Genomic DNA, 27,853 nt, shown 5'->3' with positions numbered 1-27,853 from the left:
TTTTACTTTCAAGAAGCATTTACAGTAATCACTATCACAATGGTTCCCGTAAATGAAAGAGCTGTCTGCTGGGCTGGCCAGCATCTCAAAATTTGGTGGGATGGTACTCCGCCAGGGGCACAGAGTACTTTACTCTGTTGCATTGATGGAGTAAATACCTGTCCTCCAAACTCTAAATCAGGCCTTTAGTCTAGTCTTTAATATTAAAGAAAGTTGTCTCTAGCACTACATATAGGGCCAGATGTATCAAGGTTTTTTGCATTCAAAAACGGTGCGAATGCCTGTTTGCGAATGCAAAAAGCCATTTCAGAATGTATGAAAGACATTCTGAATGCAATTTTAAGGAATCACTAAAAGAGCTATTCCTTAAAATTGCGACCCTGTTTAGAGAGTCGCAAATTGCGACTCTCTAAATAAGAAATCACAAATAAGGATTCCTTATTTGCGATTCCTTAGCACATGTAGGAAGCAATTCCTAAATGTGATTTGGGCATTTAGGAATCGCTATTTACCACCAAGTTGAACTTGGTGGTAACCATGTGCAAGTTTTAAAAATGCATTTAAAATGCATTTTTAAAATGTACATGTAAAGCACTCATGCCCTATTGGCATGTGTGCACCTTACATGGTGAAGAAAATAATTTTGGGGTGCAGCAGAGAGGGCCTTAGGCCCCCAGCACCCTGATGTTTTGCATTTCCAAAATTGTAATTTCTAGTTAAGAAATCGCAATTTTGGAAATGCAAAAAATTTGCAGATATGGGCCAACAGGCCCAAAGGTGCGAATGGGGCCGGTATCGCAATTTGCGATTCGGTAATAGCATTTGCGATTTTTAAGAAATCGCTATTACCGACTCACAAATGTGGTACATGGCATTTTGTGAGTCGAAAATATCGATTTCTTAAAAATCGCAAATTCCAAATTGCAATAGGCCTTCATGATACATCTGGCCCTTAGTGAAGAAGTGAATGCTACATTTGTCAGCTACAATTAAGCGGTAAAAAAGTTGTACACAAAATGATACCCATTAAATTAAACAGATCCACCCATAACACCTAACTCCTGGTTTGCTACAACTTAGTCCTCAAAAGAAAGGAGTTCTAAAATACAGATATAAAATGGAGAGTTTAAGAACTCCTGATGATCTCACTGCCTAGAAATCAAGCTTGACATCATCTTGAACAATACAACATATATTCACCTTAAAATTAAAAACCCTTTGAACATACCCAAACGACTTTTCTAGATGTTAGAACTTAATTTTAGATCAGCAGATCAAATTAGCATAATCTAATTCATTCCATTTAGAAATGCCAGAAAATTCAAGACGTCTCTATCAATTAAATGATTATCCTGACACCTGCTAGTCAGCACAAGGACAAATTACCTCCACTGTCTGATGATTTGAGGCCCAAATTCAAACCAATTTCTGAAGAGCACCTGCATTGATCATCACAACTTCAAAGTCAGTCAGATCCCAGTCAACGTTTTAAATGCAGGCATTTTACCCACATCCCATGGTTGAGTAAAGTCATTGAAAAATGTGTGACTGATCAAAATTAAATTCTTTACACAAAATGACAGTATTCTTGCACCAAGTCAATCTTTCAAAAAAGATGCAGCAGTGAACGTGTTGCAATTAAAATTGTTAATGACATTCATTCTATATTGCATTTTGACTCAGTGGTTCACTAAAGGCTTGATCATAACCTCCAACCCACATTTATTTCAAAGGTGATGATTTTTGTTGGTTTACTTACTTCATTCCCAACTGCAAACAATTGGTTAGTGTGGGAAATACCTCTTCCAACCCGGTTCTAAACATGTGTGGAATCCATCAGGGATGCATATTAGTCCCCAAAATGTTGATTATGTATGTGAAATTGCTGTGTAGATGGAAAAAACAGGTGTGGTGGATCATAAATATCAAGATCAAATGCAAAGGAACATAAAAATATCTTCAGTTGGGGTCATATGCACACTGAAAAACTGTCTGACTTAGCTCAGTAACTGGCAGTTCACCCTGTTTTCACAGTTCCAACCCCAAACAAACTGAATTTATGTTACTAGATGCGCATCCCATTTTTTGCATAGTGGATATGGCCCACTACTATTGAGATACCAAGATCATAAGATCCAAAAAAGAAATGTATGTTTTCTTTTCCACAATATTTATTTTGTTTTCCTTTTTCTCTATTTCTCCATTTTCATATTAACTCTTTCTCTGTCTTTTGAACAAAAGAAATCCCAATTAACTCTAAAGTCCTTTGTGGATTAGGTTTGCAAACAAAGTTTATTTATTCTAACTTCTGTAGCTTTAAATCCGTAGTAACATACAAGTTCCCTGATCACCTTTTCAAGTTTGTTGATTCAGGTATCAACCTTCTCTTCTTGATAGGGAGCCCGTTTACCCTGTGAGGTAAGTAAGTGTTCTTGGTTGTGTTGTTTCATGATCTCAGTAAATCACTCATTCACTTCTGGTACACTAGTTATGTCTTCTTTTTCTGTCTTGTAGGTAACCTGTTGCAAATCATGTTTCTATTTTTCAAAATGTACATTATTATCACACCTTAATCCCTTTTTTTGTATTACTACATCTCTTTCACATCTATATTATTCAAGCAAATGTTCTGTCCCTAGGCCTGACAAGGTCAAAGCAAGTGAATTGAGGGGCAAATTAGAATAACATAGGCCTTTACACTATTTGTGAGGTGGGAGGGGCAGAACTAAAAGGCTGTCACAAAATCCTAAGTAATACAATAATAATTTCACTTAAGTTAGCTCCTAGACCTATTGTATGCTTTTAGAAAAGCTCTGTGCATTTAATAGTATAAACTGTTTAGAAAAGACTGTAAGCCCCGCGATGAGAGTGGCCACCAATTCTTTACTCAGGAAAAAAACACACACTCTGGTTCACAACGATGAGAAAGGATTTGGTATTTATTAACATATCTATCTCATGATGTCTCTTCAATATAATATGGTGGATGATAATGAGAGAAATCTACACTTGGTAAGGTGGAGGGTTGGCCTGGTAGGACCAAAATAAGATTAATTTAGGCAAGAATGAAAACTGTGCAATCATGTTGGTAGGTCCGAGCAGAACCAGGGACTGGCAAATGGCTGAACATGGGAAAGAAAAGTACCTAAAGGCTACTAGACTACTAATACACTGATTTGCCGTCAAAATACCGTACCGCGGTCGCAAGACCGCAGGGGGTATTTTGACTTTTCCCCTGGGCTGACGGGCGGCCGCCGAAAGGCCGCCCGCCAGCCCAGGGGAAAACGACCTTCCCACCATGAAGCCGGCTCGTAATCGAGCCGGCGGAGTGGGAAGGTGCGACGGGTGCTACGGCAGACAGTGAAATACTAGCGGGGCCCTCTTACGGGGGCCCCTGCAGTGCCCATGCCATTGGCATGGGCACTGCAGGGGCCCCCAGGGGCCCCGCGAACCCCCCTACCGCCATCCGGTTCCCGGCGGGAGAACCGCCGGGAACTGGATGGCGGTAGGGGGGGTCGGAATCCCCTCGGCGGCGCAGCTAGCTGCGCCGCCTTGGAGGATTCCAATGGGCGGCGGTACACTGGCGGGAGACCGCCAGTGTTGCCGGTCCGACCGCGGCTTTACCGCCGCGGTCGGAATGCCCATTGGAGCACCGCCGGCTTGTCGGCGGTGCTCCCGCGTGCCGCGGCCCTGGCGGTTCTATACCGCCAGGGTCGTAATGAGGGCCTATGTTTCGTTCATTAAACATGCTCAATAAATGAGTAAACCATGAAGTAAGTACCCTTGCCAACTTACACTTAAGTCAACAAATATGGGGGAGTATTTAGTGTTCAGACATCGTTTCTGTCTCTCTCACTCTTTCTCTTTCGCCTAATCTCTCTCTTTATATTAAAGGAGTGACAAGAATGAAGGAGGTGCCATCTCACAAAGGAAGGACCAGTTAGGGAAGGACAATGACATGAGGCTCAGTGGTGAATGGAAGCAACCCAAGCTTTTTGATTTTGTGGACCGGTAGGAAACAAACAAGGGACAGGAAAAAAATAGTACCAAAAAATGAAAACAACATGTATGGACACAAAAACAAAAACTATGGAAAAAACAAATATTATACTGATTTGGTTTAAGAGTGGCCCCTAGGGCTACTATCATTTGCTTTTGTAAAAAATGGCTATGATTATTCTCATTATAAATTAATAAAAAACATTATAAGACTCGCAGTGAGTGTAGTTACTGATTGGGTGCTTAGAGGTTAACAGGCACAGAAATGGATTTAGTGGTAAACCAGCATTTGCCTCCCACTCTGTTTCTTCAATTTAAGATTGCAGTCAATGTAATATTGTCTCCTCATACCTTCCTGAGATCCCATCATGAGGTGGAGCCTCCTTTCTATCCTGTTTCTTCATAGCTACATATTTACTGGCGCATGGATAACAGGATTCACTGACACAAGCATAACACTGCCCTGCTTTACTCAGTTTTTCCTCCAATCTGTACTTTGCTACTGGTTTCCTACTTTCACGTTTTTTACATCTTCAGGTTTCTGCAGTATTTCTCACTCCCAGTCTCTGTGCGGCCTCACTCTCTGGGTAGATCTGTCATTCCAACCTAATTTCTTTCACGTGGCTCCCTCCTTATGCCCACCCTCGTCACCTGAGCTGCAGCTAAAGTATTCTTGTGAATTCTGTACTCCTTGTTCTTGCACCCATCTTCTTTCTGAGGTTCTGTGTGAATCTGGTCTTGCTTGCTACTCTTCGTTAACTGTTTGCATGCAGAGGACAGCTTGGAGTCGTCCTCTGCATCAGTGCTCATGTGCCAAGGGCGGCTCCAGATTGTCCTGATTTTTATCTTATAAAAACAGCCTGTTAGAAATGGGGTCTTTGGTTGGCAGTCAGGTTACCCCCTGTCCAAGCAAGGACCCTCAGTCTAGTGAGGGTAAAGGAGAATCACCCTCAGCTAACCCCTGCACATCCCCTTGGTAGCTTGGAACGAGCAGGCAGGCTTAACTTCAGAAGCAATGTGTAAAGTATTTGTACCAACACACAGAGTAACTCAGTGAAAGCACTACAAAATGACAAAACACAGGTTTAGAAAAATAGATAATATTTATCTAAACAAAACAAGACCAAAACGACAAAAACCCAACATACACAAGTCAAGATATAAATTTTTAAAAGAATAAGAGGCTTATTCCTTACAAAACAGTGAGTACGCTGTTAGCACACAAAAGTACCTGGGTAGCTTCAGTATAAAGCTGCGCGTCATTTCTCCAGGTACTTTGCATTGATCTTCCAGCCGCGATGCAGGTGGAGCGTTGATGTTAGCCACGAAGGCGATGATGCGTCGTTTATTAGTCACAAGGCAGGGGTGCATCAAAAGTTTACCCGCATGGTGGTCTTTGCGTGGATTTTCAGTTCTTAGCTGCCAGCGTCACCTCTCAAGGGCCCAGGGATTGGATAGAACACCACTTGGCAGGGCAAGAGTCTCAGCAGAGAGTCTAGGTGCTAGCAGAGAAATCTTTGATGACCCTGAGACTTCAACAACAGGAGGCAAGCTCAGTTCAAGCCCTTGGAGATTATTCTCAAATAGGAATGCACAACAAAGTCCAATCTTTGTCTCCTTTCACAGGCAGAAGCAGCAACTGCAGGATAGCAAAATAAAGCACAGTCACAGAGAGGGGCAGCTCTTCAGCTCTTCTCGTTGGCAGAGGCTCCTCTTGATTTCAGAAGTGATTTAATTTTCAGGAATTTGGGGGGCTCTTCTTATATCCCTTTCTGCCTTTGAAGTAGGCCTACTTCAAAGAGAAGTCTCTGTTGTTTTCAAGACCCTGACTTGCCCCGGCAAACCCCAGACACACACCAGGGGGTTGGAGACTGCATTGTGTGAGGGCAAGCACAACCTTTTCAGGTGTGAGTGACCACTCCTCCCCTCCCTCCTAGAACAGGTGGTTCATCAGGATATGTAGACTACACCCCAGCACCCTCTGTGTCTCTGTCTAAAGAGAGGTGCAAACAGCCTAATTGTCAAACTGACACAGACAGGAAATCCACAAACAGGCAGAGTCACAGAATGGTTTAAGAAAGAAAATGGCTACTTTCTAAAAGTGCCATTTTCAAACACTCAATCTAAAAAACTACTTCACTAAAATATGTATTTTTAAATTGTGAGTTTGAGACCCCAAACTCCACATGTCGATCTGCTCCCTAAGGGAATATGCGCTTTAATAATATTTAAACCTATGAGAGGGATAGGCCTTGCAACAGTGAAAAACAAATTTGGCAGTGTTTCACTGTCAGGACATGTAAAGCACATAAGTACATATCCCACCTTTAACATACACTGCACCCTGAGGATGGGGCTACCTAGGGCCTACCTTAGGGGTGCCTTGCATGCATAAAAATGTAATGTTTAGGCCTGGCAAGTGGGTATACTTGCCAAGTCGAATTGTCAGTTTAAAACTGCACACACAGACACAGCAGTGGCAGGTCTGAGCCTCACTACTTATGTTGGTGGCACAACCAGTGCTGCAGGCCCACTAGTTCTTTTTGATTTACAAGCCCTGGGCACCTCTAGTCCACTGTTCTAGGGACCTACTAGTGAATGAAATATGCCAATCATGGAACGTCAATTACACATACATTTTACAGAAGAGCACTTGCACTTTAACACTAAATAGCAGGGGTAAACTGCCCAGAGTAACAAAAACAGCAAAAACAGAGTCCAGCATACATCACAACCTGAGAAACAAAGTCAAAGATTTAAGGGAGACCACGCCAAGGATGCCAAGGCTAACATAGCCTAGCACCAAAGGCTGTTTTGTTTGGTTTGTATTCCTTACAATGAAAAAGAATGTGAAATGAGCTGATCAGGCTCATTTCACGTTCACTGCATTCAGACCAGAGAGGTATCATTGGAAAGAGGAGAAACTCCCTTTTCCAATGGTACTTTTTTGCAGTGGCTTGGGGATCACTACAGGAGGGCAATCTCCAAGCAGGGATCCACCCACTAGGCCCAGGGACATGGAGGAGCGGCCCCTTAGGCAAGGGCTTGTGCTCCCTTCTCACCACAGGGACATCTTTAGTCTTTCTGCCTTCCTGAGAGCGGATTTCTGATTTCTTGATTCACTAGGCCCTGACTTGCTGCGATAGCTGTTTCTTTTCTTTTTTTTTAAAGATGTTTTTTATTGAGTCAAATACAAGAACATTAACTTAACATTGCCAGGACAAAGATAGGCAGTTGTGAATATATATGCATAAAGAATATTGTACTTATAAATGCATATTAAACATGTACATGAATTAGGCATATACAGCAATATTGTATCAAAGACTCCAAGTTTGAATAAAGAAAGAAGAAAGAGAGAGGGAGAGGGAGAAGAGCTATAGGGATAGAAAAGGGAATCAAGTGATAGCCATGTGGAGAGAGAGGTAATATACATTAGTTACAGTGAATGTAAGATGAAATAAGTATATATAAGAAGAAAAACAGGAAATATACTGGCATTTTTTTAAAAGGAGGAGAAAACTCAATTTCCTTCGCAGTGCATGAGAGATAGTTACTTTATGGCAACCATAGCTGATGACGTTTGAAGAAAGTTCCTGTTAAATCAAACTTGTAGCTGACAAGTCTATGATGATAACATACAGAATTCCACCACTGTCTGAGAGTAATGTTCTCCGAAGATTTCCAGTTAGAAGTAATAATAGAGATTGCAATAGAAAGCAAAAGGTCCACCAATTTTCCAAGAGGCCTGAATGAACTCCAGATATCGTGTATGCCACCCAAAAACATTAATTCATATGACATTGGTAAGGAGATCTGGTCTATTGCTGAAATGCAAGACCATATTGAGGACCAAAAAGTAGATAGGGATGGACAAGAAAAAAACATGTGAAAGTCAGTACCCTGCTGGGTGTGGCAGCGCCAACAATTGTCATTTTGTGCAAGTTTGAGTTTTGTAAAGGCGTACAGGAGTGTAGAAAAGTCTATTATAAAATGAAATATAGGGTCTGTGTGAGGCTTGCAGTGCGTGCAATGGAATGTATCTTATACCATATTCTATCCCATTAAAAAGTTGGCCAAACAACACCAAGATCTGATTCACACAACGTCTCAATAGGTGATTTGAGTCTAGGTGAAACAGACCTTCTTAAAAGTTTATAAATTCCAGCTGCCCTAGGATAATTTGAAGTTACGATCGGGTGTGGAGATGATGCAAGAGAAGAATGATTGTGATGTATAAGTTTATTGAGGGCCTCTTGGACTAGAGTAGAAAGAATGATATATTGGAATTTCAGGCGAATAGGGAGATTATAAATTGCTAAGAGAGTAGTAAAAGGGATGAGAGAGTCTTTATGATATAATTGGGAAATGAGAAGAATACCTTTAGTCATCCAAGCCTTCCAACACAAGGTTTTACCTCGTTTCCTAAGCGAACTATTGTGCCAAATAGGACTGTTACAAATTGATTAATGGGGGTAAGATGTGAAATAAAAAAAGGTTTCAGTAAGTTAACTGAATGGGAGATAGTGCTGGGCAACCAGAATATTGGGGGTTTAGACATAAATATAATGTGTTTATGGGGAAAGGGAGAAATAAATGTTTCTTCCAAAGAGAACAATAGCTTTTGAGGGGCATCATTGAGTGTAGATAAATAGGGATGTATTTGCTTAATGCCAAAAGATTTGTGATAAGTTAAAAAGTCAGGAAAATTAACTCCACCTTGTACTTTAGGAAGTTTTAATTTCGAGAGAGAGATTCGGGATTGTTTACCGTTCCACAGGAACTTGGATAGAATTTTATGAATTGAACTAAAAAATAGTTTAGGTATCTTAATAGGAAGCATCATAAGGAAGAAGTTAATGATAGGGAGAAGCATCATCTTAATGGTGTCCAAGCGGCCCCACCACGTGAGATATACCGGAGACCATTTCTGTGTGAGATCTACAAGCTTTGCAGATAAGATTTCTAAATTAGTCTTTAATGTATCCTTGAGAGTAGTGCAATACCATACCCCCAGGCATTTAATCTTAGAAGAATTCCAAGATAATCCTGCATCAAGGAATACAGAGCCAGTGCAATGGCCACTAAGTGGTAAGACCACTGTCTATATTACGTTTAGAGCCAGATACATCAGAATATAAGTTGAGCTCATGCAGGAATGCAGGAAGAGAAGTGTCAGGGTGAGACATGAACAAAAGAATATCATCAGCATATGCCATAAATTTGATGCGTTTTTAATTGGTATCGAAAAGGTTCGAGAGCCAAAATAAATAGTAAAGGAGATAATGGGCATCCCTGACAAGTACCCCTTTTAAGAGGGAAAAAAGGAGATCGGATACCATTTGTTATAACCGAGGAACATGGTGAGGAATAAAGAATGGATATAAAATGTCGGAATTTAGTGCTTAGTCCATGCCATTCGAATGCTATCGACAAGAAACCCCAGTAGACCCTATGATAAAGCTGCCGGAGGAATCTTAAGTTTAGGTGCCTTGTTAATAATATTTTAAAAAGTACGGGAATTATCTGCTACATTTCTATTAGGGATAACACCAGATTGATGAGAATCAATAAGGTCAGGTGTATATGGGAGTAAACGGAGAGCTAAAACTTTGCCATAGAGTTTACAATCAGTATTAATTAAAGATATGGGTCTATAATTTTTACAGTCAGTCGCATCCCGATCTTTTTTGGGAATAAGACAAATCATGGCCTCCGTAAATGTGCCAGATGCAGAACCTGACATTATAAAGTGATTAAGTAATTGAAAGAGTTTGGGGGAAGAGAGACTTAGCAAACTGAATAAAGAATTCTAGTGTGAAGCCATCTGGGCCTGGAGCCTTACCCTTGGCGAGAGATTCTAAAGCTGTATATAGTTCGGTAAGTTGTAGGAGTTCGTCTAAAGATGAGAGGTCAATCTGCAATGGGTCTCTTGGTTTGAGATTAGAGAAATATTGGTTGAGAGATTCAACTGTTGGTATGTATTCTGGAGTGTACAGGTCCTTATAATAAGAAGCGAAACACAATGCTACATCTTTATCTCTAAAGTGTTTAACACCATTGTTATCTGTGATAGATTTAATAGTTGTTTTTTCTTTTCTTTGTTTCAAATATCGAGCTAGAAGAGAACCAGCTTTATTGTTACCACCATGATATCTGGCATTTATTTTCAGGAAGGCGCCACATGCTTGTTCAGTGGTATATTGTTAAACTCCATTTTAGCTGAGACTAGTGCTTCAAGATGTGATTTACTAGTTTTGTGAGTATACTATTCATGTTCTAGGGACTTTATATTTTCAAGGATGGAAGTCGATTTTTGTTGAGCAGACTTTTTTTTTGAGTGAGCGTAACTTATGATGAAAACCCTAGAGGCTGCTTTGAATGCATTCCATACAAAATTAAATGATAGTTGATCACTATTGTTGATGTGGAAGTATTGTTCTATAAACTTACTGTAGGAAGCGATGAAAGTAGCATCTGAAAGTAGAGAGTTATTAAACCTCCATGAAGATGTTTTAGAGCCATTGAGAAAAAGATCATGGTCAGTAATCACAGGTGCGTGATCTGAGATCAAAATAGCACTGATTTCAGAGTTGACCATATGTTGCAATAAACCTTTATGAAGAAATATATAATCAAGCCTAGAATGGGAATGGTGGGTAGAAGAATAAAAAGAGTATTCCAAGCGGTCGGGATTGCATATTCTCCAGGAATCAGAGAGAGAATGCTGCAAAATAACGTTTTTAAAAGCTTTGTGGGAGGTATGTTGAATGAAATATGACGTGGAACATCTGTCCAAAAAGGGATTGAGAATTTGGTTGCAGTCACCACCTATTAGTAAATTGTCTGAGGAATGTTCAGAGACAATATGTGAAAGATTCTTCCAAAAATTTGGATCCGGATGTGTGGGGTCGTACATATTTAGGATAGTAAGAGAAAAATTGTCAATTGTAAATGTAACAAGTACCCAGCAACCTTCTGTATCTTGATGCTGTGAAATTATGATAGGTTTGAGAGATTTATGACAGAGTATAATTACCCCATTTTTGTTTGTGGTGGAAGGGGAGTAGAAAATGTCCCCCACCCATTGTTTTTTAAGCTAAATTGCCTCAGAGTCGTTGAGGTGAGTCTCTTGCAACAAAGCAATGTGGCATTTCAAACGAGCTAGGTGAGATAAGACACGCTGACGTTTAATGGGGTGTTTAAGCCCCTTAACATTCCAAGTAACAGTTCTAAGTTGCATAACAAGAAGTATTAATAAACAACTGCTGTAACAAGGAAAAATCTATGCAAATCAATTTTGCAAAAGCAAAGAAATGGGAAAGAAACAAGATAGTAAAGAAAAAGAAAAGGAGGAAGATGACCTCCAGAAGTTGTATATACATGGATGTGGCAATACAGGGACTAAAGTCCAAGAAAGCTAAAGAAGACAAGATAGAAAGTGAATACCCCGAAAGGTAGAGGGACAGCAGAGAACCTGAAAAGACAAGCAAGAGTGGCTTCAGCACAAGAAAACTGATATTAGATATTAAAACAGATGAAGGCGAGTTTCATGGAAGAAAAAACCATACAAATGAAAAATGTACCATTCAGGAGACCAAATAACGTAATAACTACAGTAAAGGAGTGTGACATGAAGAACAATAGAAATTAAAGCTTACCAGTGTAATGTGTAGGAGAACAATTTGGATGGTGAGAAAGGGATATGGTTGGGAAAGGAACATGAGGATTGCACAAAGAACACTATCTAAAAAAAAAAAGAAAATAAGAAGATGCAGAGAAGGAAAACCATTTATATAAATACTAAACATAATCATTACTATTAAACTGTCCAGAAAAAAAAAAAAGAAAGGTCATTAAAGACAAATTAAATGGTATCTTCAAGTAATTGTGGATGCTACTAGTTCCATTGCTTCTGTTTTGTGTTGGTTAATGAAGGTTTGTAGTGCTGAAGGTTCCTCAAACGAGTAAGATTTGTCCTTGAATGCAATTCTGAAAAGGCATGGGTGAAGAAGACCATATCGAATATTCAAGGATTTGAGCTGTGGACGTAAGTCCAAAAACTGTTTGCGACGTGCAGCTGTAGCAGGAGAGAAGTCTTGTGTGAAAAACACTTTATGACCTGACCATAGCAAAGAGCCCATCTTTTTGGCTAATGAGAGTATTTGCATCAAGTCAGTAAATTGGAGAAAGAGAATAATAATGCCTCTAGGATGTGCACGAGGGCCAGTTGAAGTCTGTGGACCTAAACGATGTGCCCGTTGGATAGAGAGGGGAGAGGTAGAAGGCAAGCAAAAAATTTAAGGTATTGCTGTTTGAAGGAATGCAATCATGTTAGAGCCTTCCGTACCTTCTGGAATCCCAAAAAGACGAAGATTATTTCTCCTATTTCTATTTTCTAGGTTTTCAGTAAGCCTTTTAAGTTGAGCTATGTCCTTGGAGATCTGAGGATAGACAGTGTTACAATCTTCAAGGTTACTGACTCTCTGTTCCAGAGTACAAATTTGTTGTTCATGTTGGGACCATTGCTCCTCAATACGTTGCAAAGAGGCATTAGTGTCCATCATAAAGGGCTTTAATGCACACAATTCCTCCATGACATCATCTAGCGTAAAATGTATAGGTGATTTTGAAGGAGAATCAAGGTCTTTTTTTGGGCGCTTGACGGAGGAGGTGTTAAATGTTTTTTTCGTAATTGCGCCAGCAGCATGAGATGAAGAAGTGCTATCCTTTAAAAAGACTGTAGCACTATCCATTGTGAAAGCTGATGGTAGAGAAGATTTAGTTACATGTGTGCGTACCACTCGAAGAGGATTATTAGACTTGGAGGAAGATGATGACTGGCTGCTCTGAGAATTATTTTGTCTCCCCATAAAAGCCAGCAGCAATTTGGTAATAGGAAGCCAGCAATGTGAGGTGTTGATGAAATTATATTACGATGAGAAGCTGCTGCCAGAAGTTTCCAACAACAGAGCAAAATATAATAAAAATACCACAAGATCAAAGCACTTTACCATACATAGTCAAACAATTGGTGACTAGTTGTAAGGAAACCTTCTGAAAAAGGAAAAAAAAACTCCCTCAAAGGAAAGCATTTACCATGTTTTGAAGAGCAATTTGAAAGAGCTCCTTGACAACAAGAGCTGCCAGTGAATACTGAAAGTTGAAAACCTCAGCTAAATGTGTTTGAAGAGAGAGGTCAAAAGTTCAGCTGGCTGTCAGAAGGTAATAAATATTCCATTGCAGAGGAAATTAGATTTATGGAATCACATCCATGCAAGCAGTTAAAAGTCAAATAGAAACATCTCTGTGAAAGTTTAGTTTTGTGCAGTGGTTTATGAAGTGAAACACAAATGACACAGATAAATAATTACCTCAGGCCCTCACATGAAGTCTCTGAAATTACTTAAAAACTGGATGTCTCTGTAAGATAAAGGCATATTTATGCAGCAGCAGAGCTCCATTGCTCAAAAATGCTGAGGAAATGAATCATTTTGATTTGAAAACATCTCCTTCTTTCCAGGAAGTGCTGAAGCCTCAATGAGCTCTAAAGAGCAGCAGCCATTTTGCATGACCTCCAGCCACGCCCCCCCAGCTGTTTTTTTTCTTGAATTCTGTTTACTTGCTGCAGTCTCTTCTGTTCCGGAGTCATGTTCTGGTACTACAACTTCACCTGTTCCTGAACCCAGTTCCCACGCTATAGGTCCTCCTGCTTCTGATCTCTTGTCTGGTGCTACAGCACATCGTATTCCTGAACTTTGTTTTGATGCTGTAGCTCCTTATCTACCCTAGTACAGTTTTAGTGTTAAATTTAATTATGTTTGAGAAAACCTATTCAGATCATAAATTTGTGATCAATTGCCCCGTGCATGCAGAATCCTTGTCAAGCATTTCAAATTGTCAGTGTTTTCCTACGTATGTTGCTTGTCTGCCTTTCTAGTATCCTAAAACTGTTATACTGTTGATGTTACAAAGTTTGTTAATTAGGCTATGTCTGTCTGTTCTTTCTATTCTATTCCTATTGCTCTGCCCCTTGTTTCGAGAATGCAACCTTTCCTGGATCCTGTTCCTATAGTCTGTCTCCATTGTTCTGTTCTATTTGTGTTTCTGGTAGCAAACAAGTTATTATTGCCAGAGTGTGCCAGCCAGTTCAGAGATTCACTTTACCACTTTACCACTGACACAGACTTTTCACGTTTTCACCCTTCTGCTGCTACCCCTTCTTCCATATTCCCATGTCCATGCACAGAGCAAGCTCTCCTATGAGCTATACTAGGCCCTGGCGGTCAAAGCATGGTCTCTCTTCCATCGCTTATCAAGATGACATGCTCAAGAAGACTTGCTAACACAGCAAAGTAGCAGAATACCTTAGGCAGAACATCTCGTGTATGTCCAAAACAACAAAAGTGCAATTTGGTTGGCTATTACAGTGCTCGTATCAGAGCCTGCCAACAGTGTATGACACGAAACATTCAACAGAGCACTGGCACACAGGTATGCTATGTAGAAGCATAGTAATACCGTTTATTTGTGCCCCCCGCTGGCCCGCCCCGAAACCCTTGTCAGAAGGAAAAACCGAAGACAAACAACAACAAACTACAATTATGCCACTTTAAATCTGTTGAACATGCTAAATCTCTCACCAATTGCATTCTTAACAATCGATTTTATATTGTACATGCATCCTAAATATCACACATATGCTACGCAGTGCTGTACTTATGAATAAATACAGTTGTGAAATGCCACACGAGTAAAGTCCATTAGACAGGCATCCTACATGCTGTAGTGTTGGGGCCCTAGGCCCCCATGCTACTAGAATGTACGACACGGACACTGGTGTTTGGTATCTGGAACTGGCCCTGGGCACGTGCGCCCGGCCCTTTTTATTGCCAGGGTCACCTGACCGGTGACGCCTGTGTTGGGTGGGTGTGGGGTGTAGGTGGGAGGCCAGCCCTCAGCAGAGAGGCTGGCCAAACACTAGAACGTGTCCAGCAGGACACTACATTCCTCCAAAACTTTAAGGAACAAAACAAAGTCCAACCTGAAATAGAAAAACAGAGTAACAAAAACACCACCATCAGTCTCTCGGCCTCAAGAAGGCAGGCCGCAGGATTGCCGTGGGCAGGTGCAGCTGGGAGCACCCGGATCCTTCTGCATGAGTTCATGATTTAACCAGTCACATCCGGGCACGAACACAGTGTGGAAGAAATCCGGACTCTGATAGTCAGATGGTTGGACAAGTGTCCACAGATGCACCGTGCTTCAGTCCTGTGGGCACTCGTGGCGAGGCTGGTGGTGTTTACAGTTCAATTTGTTCAAATAGGGCGTATCATTTTCGAATTGGGTGTGTCATTCGAATTGGGTGTGTCATTCGAATTGGGTGCATCACGAGCGTTGGTGGAGTCTACTGTGAATCTGCTTGCCGAGACATCCTGGCTTCACGAAGGCCAATCCCTTGAAGACGGATGACATCTGTGATGGCGTGAGGTCCTCCTCTGAAGCCTTTGTATGTTCTGACCCTCTGATGGCAAAGCTGGTTCCAGACCACCTCTCGGTTTTGGATTCTTCACTATGGAACTTCCTCGAGGCCCTTTCGATGGGTTTGCCACGGGATTGGCATGGACTGTGCTGGGCTGCGTGTGGGCCATCTGCCGGCCGCTGCAGGCTCTCCAAAAGGAGCCATGGCCAAATCATTCGTGCAACCACAAGGGTGGATGTTCCGTGGTCAGGGCGCTTGCCGACATGGATCAGGTGCATGCGGGCTCTCAGACGGACTCAGGGCAATTGTCTATCATGTTGCCAGGCGGGTATCTAGTTGGTGTCATGTTAATTCACTGAAGACAGTCTTGGTGTGCTGTGACCTGTTGGAGTCTCCAATGCACAGCCCTGTTTGTCTCTTTGTCTTCATCGGTGGGGCAATGTCCAGTCCTCTCTCAAGCTTGAGAGGCCCCTTGTCTGGGTTGTCACGGGACTGCTTGTGGTCTGCGTTGGGGCTGCTTGTGTGCCACATAGGGCAGCTGCAAGACCTCCTAGGAGCCACTGCCTAGTCGCTCGTGCAATTGCAGGGGTAGATGGGTCTAGGTCACGACTTGCTCTTGTCACCGAGAGCAGGATACAGTCAGGGCGAGCAGTTGGTCATTGGTTGACTGGTTCTTCAGAGCATTAAAACAGAGGTGTAGGACTCCAGTCTGGTTGTTTAACTGCTCCTTTGATGGATACCGTGATGCACATGGCAATGATGGAGCTTGCCATTCGGAGACCTGGACGACAAGTGATGTTGCTGGAGTGAGGGTGATTGGAGGGACTTCGCCATAGCTAGTGCAGTCTTTCTTTTCCTCATGTGCAGATGCTGGCAGTGATGCCATCTGCTTTAAGCAGCCGGTGACAGGTGGCTTGGACGGTCACACTGTGAAGCGTGGGGCAAGTACGCAGTTCGCGCATGGCGTCTTACGTTTGGTACTCCCGCTGAGCTGTCTCCAGTGACGTCCCCGCACCCCTGTGGCGGTCTTGTCTGTGGGTGCACTCTTTCTTTGTTGCATGAGTCCTCCAACTCTCCACCCTGTTGATCTTCCGTTCTTGTTCTTCTCTGGTCGTCAGGTGTTGCAGTGTGACAGGTGATGTCATACAATCTCCTTTCTTCCTTCTTCATAGCGTGGTGCTGCGCCACGCTTTCTTCTCCTTTGTTGTGTGGACCTTTAGAAGGTCCTGTCCTGTCCAAGGACTAGGCGTTTCTCAGTGTTGCTGGGTGGCATCGTGCCACTTGGGGTGTGCGACTCTCCTCTTGCCTGTTGCGAGTCACTGCCGACTCCGTCTTGAGGCAGTGTGGGGGAGGACACTCCTTGTGTGACTCTCCTCTTGCCTGTTGCGAGTCACTGCCGACTCCGTCTTGAGGCAGTGTGGGGGAGGACACTCCTTGCTGAGTCTCTGGCCCGTTGCAGGGTAGTGACATAGGGTCACTTTCTTTTCCGCTTCTTCTTCACTTGAGGGCGCAGTGCTTGCGCCGCAAGGCAGTGCTTTCTTAGCACTGGGTCTTGCTTGAACCTGCGTGTGCTTTGCAGGGTTGGTCGCTTCTCTCGACCTCCTTTGTGATGGGCCACGGTGGCCATCTTGTGTTGCAGAAAGGCCGGCTGGCACGGCCTCTTGTCCCGTGCGTTACGTCACGCTCTCGGGTGCTCTCTCTATCTTCGCAGGCGTTGCCTTAGTTGTCACGTTCTCTGGCGAAGCTCTCTGCGCTGTGACATAGTCTCTTTTTTTTCTCTGGGCGTCCTATGGTAACGCCTGGCATGTCCCTTTCTTGTCCTGTCGTGATGTCCATCACTGCTGGGACATGTGGCGTTCTTTCGACGATGGCGGTGACTCGCAACAGGCAAGAGGAGAGTCACACAAGGAGTGTCCTCCCCCACACTGCCTCAAGACGGAGTCGGCAGTGACTCGCAACAGGCAAGAGGAGAGTCGCACACCCCAAGTGGCACGATGCCACCCAGCAACACTGAGAAACGCCTAGTCCTTGGACAGGACAGGACCTTCTAAAGGTTCACACAACAAACGATGGCGGTGGATGGCTGCCAGGGGCTGCGCAGTCCATGCGCGTTCTCCTTGTGCCTCACGTGGCACTTACGGCAATTTCTCATGGATGCAGCTTGGTTGGGGCAGCAGCAGTCTTCTCCTTCCCTGTGCAGGGTTGTCTGCGTCACTTCTGTGTTCTTCGCCGTTTCCGTCTCCTGCGCCATTTTCCTCTGCGGGCGCGCTCTTGGTCTTGTGCAGTCACTCTCTGGGGTGGTGCTGTAGACTTTCTTTCAACAAAGCTGGTTTGTCCCCTTTAAAATAGAAATAGGGTGCAGTACTGACTTTGGCCACTGGATGCCACTAGTGCACTTCTTTCTTCAGGTTGAAGACAATCTTTCTCCCCACCGGGCCTCGATTGTTTGAAGCAGACACCGGTGAGGAGGGCATGCTGTCGGGAGGAGTTGTCAGGCTGGTGGGGGCGACAGGTAAGTGCCATTTTCTTCTTCTTTTTTTTTTTGTAACTGCTTTCTCCTTTGCACTGTTCTTTTTCCAACAAGAGAGACAGCCTCGTGGGAAGAGGCAGACATTTGCTGTGTGGAGACCCCCTGGGCAGTTCAAGTTAATTTTTGAGCCTCGGGTGTGAAGGCAGGAATACCATGGTGGGGGTCAGCTGCATTGGTGCAGGCCGTCGCAGGCCTGTGCTGCAAGCACTCACTTGGCATCCAACGTGGTTTTAGGTGGGAGGCGGTCCCCGGGCACTTTTATTTTCTTCAGTGCGGTGCCTGTCTGCACCCTCGCACTTTCCTGGTTTCTTGTGGCCGCGGCAGTCTTGCTTCGCTGCGGCCCATGTCACAGCTTTTTCGGGCCTTTTTGTCGCATTACTGTTGGGAGGTGGGGGCCGTCCTTGGCATTTCTTCCTTTGGCTTTGGTGCAGACGAGCACCTCTGCGCACGGCAGCACTTTCTTCTTGGGCACCCACAGCAGCGTTTCTCACGCCATGGGCCAAGCTTTTGCCTTCTGCATGTTGAAGGGGGGGGGCCCCGGGGCATTTTCTCTCGGGGCGCAACAGCGCCATTGCGCATTCTTTGTCTCGGCCGCGGCAGCTTTCTCTGACGCTGCGGGCCATTCTTGCTGAGACAGGGGGTGGCCTTGAGCATTAATGACATCTTCTTTCGGTGCGAACTAGCACCTTCATGTTCATGGCGACCACAGCCGTCCTGGCAGTGCTGTGGCCGCCATGCCACCTGGTGGGTGCTTCTTAGCACTGTAGCGCTTCTCTGTTCGTGGCTGCAGCCGTTTTCTCAGAGCTGCGGGCCACGTTGGTCACTGTCAGAGGGGCTTTCCTCATACCCCCTGGCTCACCTCATGCTCGGTGTGTGGGGGATGGCCCTCCGTTCCCCTCCTTCCACGGGGTAGCATTCATGCTGAAAATTCATGCAGAGCTGCCTCGGGCACAGGCAACTCCTCCCCCTTTGAGCAACGTCAAAGTTGCTGCCAGTGCCCATGTGGAATCGTCGACCCTCGTCGCCAATGTAGTGTTGGGGCCCTAGGCCCCCTTGCTACTAGAATGTACGACACGGACACTGGTGTTTGGTATCTGGAACTGGCCCTGGGCACGTGCGCCCGGCCCTTTTTATTGCCAGGGTCACCTGACCGGTGACGCCTGTGTTGGGTGGGTGTGGGGTATAGGTGGGAGGCCAGCCCTCAGCAGAGAGGCTGGCCAAACACTAGAACGTGTCCAGCAGGACACTACACATGCATCGCTCAAAGCACAAGAGACAAATCAAATGACTACAACAGCCACTAATGACATCACACACACAGCGAACATATCACACAAAATGGCAGACGTATTCAGCACAGCCTAGGCAGGCTACATAATCAGCAAGGCTGCACTCTCATACTAGGTTTAAATGCCCACCTGATAGGTGAGCTGGCAAATAGTAAAACCCTCGGAGCAACACAATCGGCTACCAAATCATAACCCTTGACTTAATGAGTAACACATGGCTGACTGTGTGCTTTACAAATGCCAGTGACTAACAAAGTGGCAGTACTGATCCCAATAAACCAGCACCTTCATCCACTCATCTTACAACAGCTACTTATTGTAGGAGGCTGGACTGGCTTGTAGTGAGTACCAAGGGGTACTTGCACCTTGCACCAGGCCCAGTTATCCCTTATTAGTGTATAGGGTGTCTAGCAGCTTAGGCTGATAGATAATGGTAGCTTAGCAAAGCAGCTCAGGCTGAACTAGGAGACGTGTGAAGCTACTACAGTACCACTTAGTGTCATATGCACAATATCATAAGAAAACACAATACACAGTTATACTAAAAATAAAGGTACTTTATTTTTATGACAATATGCCAAAGTATCTTAGAGTGTACCCTCAGTGAGAGGATAGGAAATATACACAAGATATATATACACAATAGCAAAAATATGCAGTATAGTCTTAGAAAACAGTGCAAACAATGTATAGTTACAATAGGATGCAATGGGGAAACATAGGGATAGGGGCAACACAAACCATATACTCCAGAAGTGGAATGCGAACCACGAATGGACCCCAAACCTATGTGACCTTGTAGAGGGTCGCTGGGACTATTAGAAAATAGTGAGAGTTAGAAAAATAACCCTCCCCAAGACCCTGAAAAGTGAGTGCAAAGTGCACTAAAGTTCCCCTAAGGACAAAATAGTCGTGTTAGAGGGAGAATGCAAGGAAAACACAAATCAGCAATGCAACAACGATGGATTCCTGTCTGAAGTTACCTGTGGAACAAGGGGACCAAGTCCAAAAGTCACAAGCAGCTCGGAGATGGGCAGATGCCCAAGAAATGCCAGCGGTTGGTGCAAAGAAGCTCTTACTAGGCTGAAGAACTGTGAATACTGCAGGAACGACAAGGGCTAGAGACTTCCCCTTTGGAGGATGGCTCCCCCACGCATTGGAGAGCCGTGCAGAAGTGTTTTCCCGCTGGATGGACGCCAACAAGCCTTGCTACACGCAAATTGTGCGTTTGGCGTTTTTTGGACGCTGCTGGGGCCCAGGAGGGACCAGAAGGTCGCAAATTGGACCTGCAGAGAGAGGGGACGTCGAGCAAGACAAAGAGCCCTCACTGAAGCAGGTAGCACCCGGAGAAGTGCCAGAAACAGGCACTACGAGGATGCGTGAAACGGTGCTCGCCGAAGTTGCACAAAGGAGTCCCACGTCGCCGGAGACCAACTTAGAAAGTCGTGCAATGCAGGTTAGAGTGCCGTGGACCCAGGCTTGGCTGTGCACACAGGATTTCCGCCGGAAGTGCACAGGGGCCGGAGTAGCTTGCAAAGTCGCGGTTCCCAGCAATGCAGCCCAGCGAGGTGAGGCAAGGACTTACCTCCACCAAACTTGGGCTGAAGAGTCACTGGACTGTGGGGGTCACTTGGACGGTGTCGCTGGATTCGAGGGACCTCGCTCGTCGTGCTGAGAGGAGACCCAAGGGACCGGTAATGCAGCTTTTTGGTGCCTGCGGTTGCAGGGGGAAGATTCCATCGACCCACGGGAGATTTCTTCGGAGCTTCTGGTGCAGAGAGGAGGCAGACTACCCCCACAGCATGCACAAGCAGGAAAACAGTCGAGAAGGCGGCAGGATCAGCGTTACAGAGTTGCAGTAGTCGTCTTTGCTACTATGTTGCAGGTTTGCAGGCTTCCAGCGCGGTCAGCGGTCGATTCCTTATCAGAAGGTGAAGAGGGAGATGCAGAGGAACTCGGCTGAGCTCATGCATTCGTTATCTAAAGTTTCCCCAGAGACAGAGACCCTAAATAGCCAGAAAAGAGGGTTTGGCTACCTAGGAGAGAGGAAAGGCTACTAACACCTGAAGGAGCCTATCACAAGGAGTCTCTGACGTCACCTGGTGGCACTGGCCACTCAGAGCAGTCCAGTGTGCCAGCAGCACCTCTGTTTCCAAGATGGCAGAGGTCTGGAGCACACTGGAGGAGCTCTGGACACCTCCCAGGGGAGGTGCAGGTCAGGGGAGTGGTCACTCCCCTTTCCTTTGTCCAGTTTCGCACCAGAGCAGGGGCTAAGGGGTCCCTGAACCGGTGTAGACTGGCTTATGCAGAATTGGGCACATCTGTGCCCAACAAAGCATTTCCAGAGGCTGGGGGAGGCTACTCCTCCCCTGCCTTCACACCATTTTCCAAAGGGAGAGGGTGTCACACCCTCTCTCAGAGGAAGTTCTTTGTTCTGCCATCCTGGGCCAGGCCTGGCTGGACCACAGGAGGGCAGCTGCCTGTCTGAGGGGTTGGCAGCAGCAGCAGCTGCAGAGAAACCCCAGGAAGGGCAGTCTGGCAGTACCAGGGTCTGTGCTACAGACCACTGGGATCATGGAATTGTACCAACAATGCCAGGATGGCATAGAGGGGGCAATTCCATGATCATAGACATGTTACATGGCCATATTCGGAGTTACCATGGTGAAGCTACATATAGGTAGTGACCTATATGTAGTGCACGCGTGTAATGGTGTCCCCGCACTCACAAAGTTCAGTGAATTGGCTCTGAACAATGTGGGGGCACCTTGGCTAGTGCCAGGGTGCCCTCACACTAAGTAACTTTGCACCTAACCTTTACCAGGTAAAGGTTAGACATATAGGTGACTTATAAGTTACTTAAGTGCAGTGTAATAATGGCTGTGAAATAACGTGGACGTTATTTCACTCAGGCTGCAGTGGCAGGCCTGTGTAAGAATTGTCAGAGCTCCCTATGGGTGGCAAAAGAAATGCTGCAGCCCATAGGGATCTCCTGGAACCCCAATACCCTGGGTACCTCAGTACCATATACTAGGGAATTATAAGGGTGTTCCAGTAAGCCAATGTAAATTGGTAAAAATGGTCACTAGCCTGACAGTGACAATTTGGAAAGAAATGAGAGAGCATAACCACTGAGGTTCTGATTAGCAGAGCCTCAGTGAGACAGTTGGTCACTACACAGGTAACACATTCAGGCACCCTTATGAGCACTGGGGCCCTGGGTTACCAGGGTCCCAGTGACACATACAACTAAAACAACATATATACAGTGAAAAATGGGGGTAACATGCCAGGCAAGATGGTACTTTCCTGCACAACCCCCCCCCCAAACGAAGGACAATAAGACTAGCCATTACCTGATGAGTCTTCATTGTCTAAGTGGAAATATCTGGAGAGTCCATCTGCATTGGAGTGGCTACTCCCAGGTCTATGTTCCACTGTATAGTCCATTCCCTGTAGGGATATGGACCACCTCAACAATTTAGGATTTTCACCTTTCATTTGTTTTAGCCAAAGTAGAGGTTTGTGGTCTGTCTGAACAATGAAGTGAGTGCCAAACAGGTATGGCCTCAACTTCTTCAGAGCCCAGACCACAGCAAAGGCCTCCCTCTCAATGGCAGACCAACGCTTTTCTCTAGGGGTCAACCTTCTACTAATAAAAGCAACAGGTTGATCCTGGCCCTCAGAATTAAGTTGTGATAGGACTGCCCCTACTCCTAATTCAGATGCATCAGTCTGGACATAGAATTTTTTAGAGTAACAAGGGCTTTTCAGGACAGGTGCAGAGCACATGGCCTGCTTCAGCTCCTCAAAAGCTTTCTGACAGTTTGCTGTCCATAATACCTTTTTAGGCATTTTCTTGGATGTGAGGTCATTAAGAGGGGCTGCAATGGAGCCATAGTTCTTAATGAACCTCCTGTAATACCCAGTGAGGCCTAGGAAGGCTCTCACCTGAGTCTGAGTGGTAGGGGGAACCCAATCAATAATAGTTTGGATTTTCCCCTGAAGTGGTGCAATCTGTTCCCCACCAACAAGGTGTCCCAGATAAACCACCTTACCCTGCCCTATCTGGCACTTTGAAGCCTTGATAGTGAGGCCTGCCTTTTGCAGGGCCTCCAAAACTTTCTTTAGGTGGACCAGGTGATCATCCCAGCTGGAGCTAAATACAGCTATATCATCCAAATATGCTGCACTGAAAGCTTCCAGCCCTTGCAGGACTGTGTTCACCAACCTCTGAAAAGTGGCAGGTGCATTTTTCAAACCAAAAGGCATTACAGTAAACTGGTAATGTCCTCCAATGGTAGAAAATGCAGTCTTAGATTTAGCATCTTCTGACAATTTGATCTGCCAATACCCTGCAGTCAAATCAAAAGTGCTTAGATACTTGGCAGATGCCAGTGTATCTATGAGCTCATCTGCCCTGGGTATAGGGTGAGCATCAGTTTTGGTTACGAAGTTGAGACCTCTATAGTCGACACAAAACCTCATTTCCTTCTTTCCATCTTTAGAATTGGGTTTTGGTACCAGTACCACAGGAGAAGCCCATGGACTGTCAGAGTGCTCAACCACTCCTAGTTCCAACATCTTCTGAACTTCTTGCTTTATGCAGTCCCTGACATGGTCAGGCTGCCTATAGATCTTACTTTTGACAGGTAAACTGTCTCCAGTATCTATAGTGTGCTCACACCAAGAAGTGGTGCCTGGCACAATGGAGAAGAGTTCTGAAAATTGTCCTAGGAGATTTATGCAATTATCTTTCTGCTCAGCAGTAAGACAATCAGCCAAAACTACACCTTCCACAAGAGCATCTTGTTCTGTGGAAGAGAAGAGATCAGGTAGAGGATCACTGTCTTCTTCCTGTCCCTCATCTGTTGCCATGAGCAGGGTGAGATCAGCCCTGTCATAGTAGGGTTTCAGGCGGTTGACATGGAGCACCCTAAGGGGACTCCTGGCAGTGCCTAAGTCAACCAAGTAGGTGACTTCACCCTTCTTTTCAACAATTGTGTGGGGTCCACTCCATTTATCTTGGAGTGCTCTTGGGGCCACAGGCTCCAAGACCCACACTTTCTGCCCTGGTTGGTACTGAACCAAAACAGCCTTCTGATCATGCCATTGCTTCTGGAGCTCTTGGCTGGCCTGAAGGTTTTTACTGGCCTTTTTCATGTACTCAGCCATCCTTGATCTGAGGCCAAGTACATAATCCACAATATCCTGCTTAGGAGCTTTTAAAGGTTGTTCCCAACCCTCCTTTACAAGTGTGAGTGGACCCCTAACAGGGTGACCAAAAAGAAGTTCAAAGGGGCTGAAGCCCACTCCTTTCTGGGGTACCTCCCTGTAGGCAAAAAGGAGGCATGGTAGAAGGATATCCCATCTCCTGCGGAGTTTTTCAGGGAGTCCCATAATCATGCCTTTGAGAGTTTTATTAAATCTCTCCACCAGTCCATTTGTTTGTGGATGATAGGGTGTTGTGAACTTGTAAGTTACACCACACTCCTTCGACATGGCCTTTAAGTATGCAGACATGAAATTGCTTCCTCTGTCTGATACTACTTCCTTTGGGAAGCCCACCCTGGAAAATATTCCCAGGAGGGCCTTTGCCACTGCAGGAGCTGTAGTGGTCCTTAAAGGAATAGCTTCAGGATATCTTGTGGCATGGTCCACTACCACCAAGATAAACCTATTGCCTGAAGCAGTAGGAGGGTCAAGGGGGCCAACTATGTCAACCCCTACCCTTTCAAAGGGAACCCCAACCACAGGCAGTGGGATAAGGGGTGCCTTTGGAGTGCCACCTGTCTTGCCACTGGCTTGACAGGTTTCACAGGACTTACAAAATTATTTTGTGTCCTCAGACATCCTAGGCCAATGAAACAATGGTACTAATCTGTCCCAAGTTTTCATTTGACCCAGGTGCCCAGCTAAGGGAATGTCATGTGCCAGTGTTAGGAGGAACTTTCTGTACTCCTGAGGAATCACTAATCTCCTGGCAGCTCCAGGTTTAGGATCCCTATGCTCAGTGTACAAGAGGTTGTCCTCCCAGTAAACTCTGTGTGAGTCACTGACATCCCCATTAGCCTGTTTGACAGCTTGCTGTCTGAGACCCTCTAATGTGGGACAGGTTTGCTGTGCCACACTCAGCTCCTCTCTGGCAGGCCCCCCTTCACCCAAAAGCTCAGCAGTGTCTGCTTCCAGCTCCTCTGGTGTAGGTTCTGCACAGGGAGGGAATTCTTCTTCCTCAGAAGTAGAATCCACTGTAGAGGGAGGGATAGTAGGAAGTGGTTTGCTTCTACTAGCCCTAGCTTTAGGGAGCACTTGGTCCATTGTTCCAGGATCCAAGCTTCCCTGTCCTTTTTGCTTTTTGGCCTGAGCCGTTGTCAAAGCAAAAATATGCCCTGGGATGCCCAGCATTGCTGCATGGGCCTCCAACTCCACATCTGACCAAGCTGATGTCTCCAAATCGTTCCCTAATAGACAGTCTACAGGTAAATCTGAAGCTACCACAACTTTCTTTGGACCAGATACCCCCCCCCCCAGTTGAGATTTACAACAGCCATGGGGTGGCTTTGTGTTATGTTGTGAGCATCGGTTACTTGGTACTGGTGTCCAAGTATGTGTTGTTCAGGGTGCACCAGTTTCTCAATCACCATTGTGACACTGGCACCTGTGTCCCTGTAGGCCTGGACCTCAACACCATTTATTAGGGTTAGTTGCTTGTACTTCTCCAAGTTATGGGGACAAGCAACCAAAGTGGCTAAGTCAATAGCCCCTTCAGAGACTAAAGTAGCCTCTGTGGTCTCCCTAATTAGACCAACCCCAACTAAATTACCAAAAGTGAGCCCAGCTACTCCCTTGGATTGGCTATTAGTAGGTTTGCTCCCACCACCACTGCTATTAGTAGGGACACTAGGTGTAGCAGTAGGGGTTGTAGTGGTAGGAGCTGTGGTGCCTTTCTTTGGACAACTGGGATCTGTTGTCCAATGGCCTTTTATTTTACATAAATAGCACCATGGTTTCTTTTCCTTGTTCTGATTAAAGGAGGATTTGGGCCCACCACCCCCACCAGAGTGTTTTTGTGGGCCTAATGAAGACTCATTTTTAGATTTGTCCCCACCCTTGTCAGAAGACTTACCATCCTTCTTTTTGTTGCCATCTTTGTCACCCCCTGTATGAACTTTTCTGTTCACTCTTGTTCTGACCCATTTGTCTGCCTTCTTTCCCAATTCTTGGGGAGAGGTCAGATCAGAGTCCACCAAGTACTGGTGCAACAAATCAGACACACAATTATTAAGAATATGCTCTCTCAGGATCAAGTTATACAGGCTGTCATAATCAGTAACTTTACTGCCATGTAACCACCCCTCCAAGGCCTTCACTGCCTGGTCAATGAAATCAACCCAGTCTTGTGAAGACTCCTTTTTGGTATCTCTGAACTTTATCCTGTACTGTTCAGTGGTTAAGCCATAACCATCCAGGAGTGCATTCTTAAGAACTTGGAAATTGTTAGCATCATTTTCTTTTACAGTAAGGAGCCTATCCCTACCTTTTCCAGTAAATGATAGCCATAGGATAGCAGCCCACTGCTTTTGAGGGACATCCTGTACAGCACAGGCCCTCTCAAGTGCAGCAAACCACTTGTTAATGTCATCCCCCTCCTTGTAAGGGGGAACTATCTTATGCAGATTCCTGGAATCATGCTCTTTTGCAGGATGACTATGGGGAATACTGCTGCTGCCACCATGGGTATCTAAACCCATTTTCTGTCTTTCCCTCTCTATTTCTAAAGACTGTCTATCCAAATCCAGCTGTTGCTTCTTGAGCTTCAGTCTGGTTTGCTCCACTCTCAATCTATTGAGCTCCCTTTCTAACAATCTGTCATCAGGGTGGGTGGGAGGGACATTTCTAGATACAGAGGTATGATGGGAATGAACAGAAGGAGACCTGTCCCTTACCAAGGGCACCCTAACAGCTTGGCTACCAGCATAATGTGAGAGCACATCATCAGTATGATGTGATTCAACCTCTGTACCAACTATGCTAGACTGTCTAGTAATGGGCAGGCTGAGAAGTTTCTTTCCTGAACCTTTTCCTGGGGGAGTCCCTGGATCAGATTGAGAACCATTAGCTACTTTTTCTACAGATTAGGCACTTATGGCCTTATCCTGTACTCTAAGCATATTAATTAACAGTTCTAAGGAAGGATTCTTCCCTACACTCAAACCTCTCTCTATGCAGAGACTCCTTGCTCCTTTCCAGCTAAGGTGATCATATGCAAGTTTGGACAGTTCAACTTTTTGGCCTGTGCCAGACATTTTTAGAGAGAGTTAAAGTGATAGACAAAGAGAAAAAAGTTTTCAGAACTTTTTGGAAAGACAGAAAAAAAAACTTTTTAAACTTTTAAGAACTTTTTGAAAGTTTAGAAGTACTTTTCAGCACTTAGAAAAGAGTGAAAAGAGGAAATGCAAAACTTTTTGGCTATGTGTATATACACTGACCTTGTTTTGTATATTTTTCTCTTATGAAAAGTACAATGACAAGAATGGTAAGTAGTCTCAAAGC

The sequence above is a fragment of the Pleurodeles waltl genome, chromosome 5, assembly GCF_031143425.1.
Source record: "Pleurodeles waltl isolate 20211129_DDA chromosome 5, aPleWal1.hap1.20221129, whole genome shotgun sequence".
In the NCBI taxonomy this organism is placed as follows: Eukaryota; Metazoa; Chordata; class Amphibia; order Caudata; family Salamandridae; genus Pleurodeles; species Pleurodeles waltl.
Note: the sequence above shows the minus strand (reverse complement) of the source record.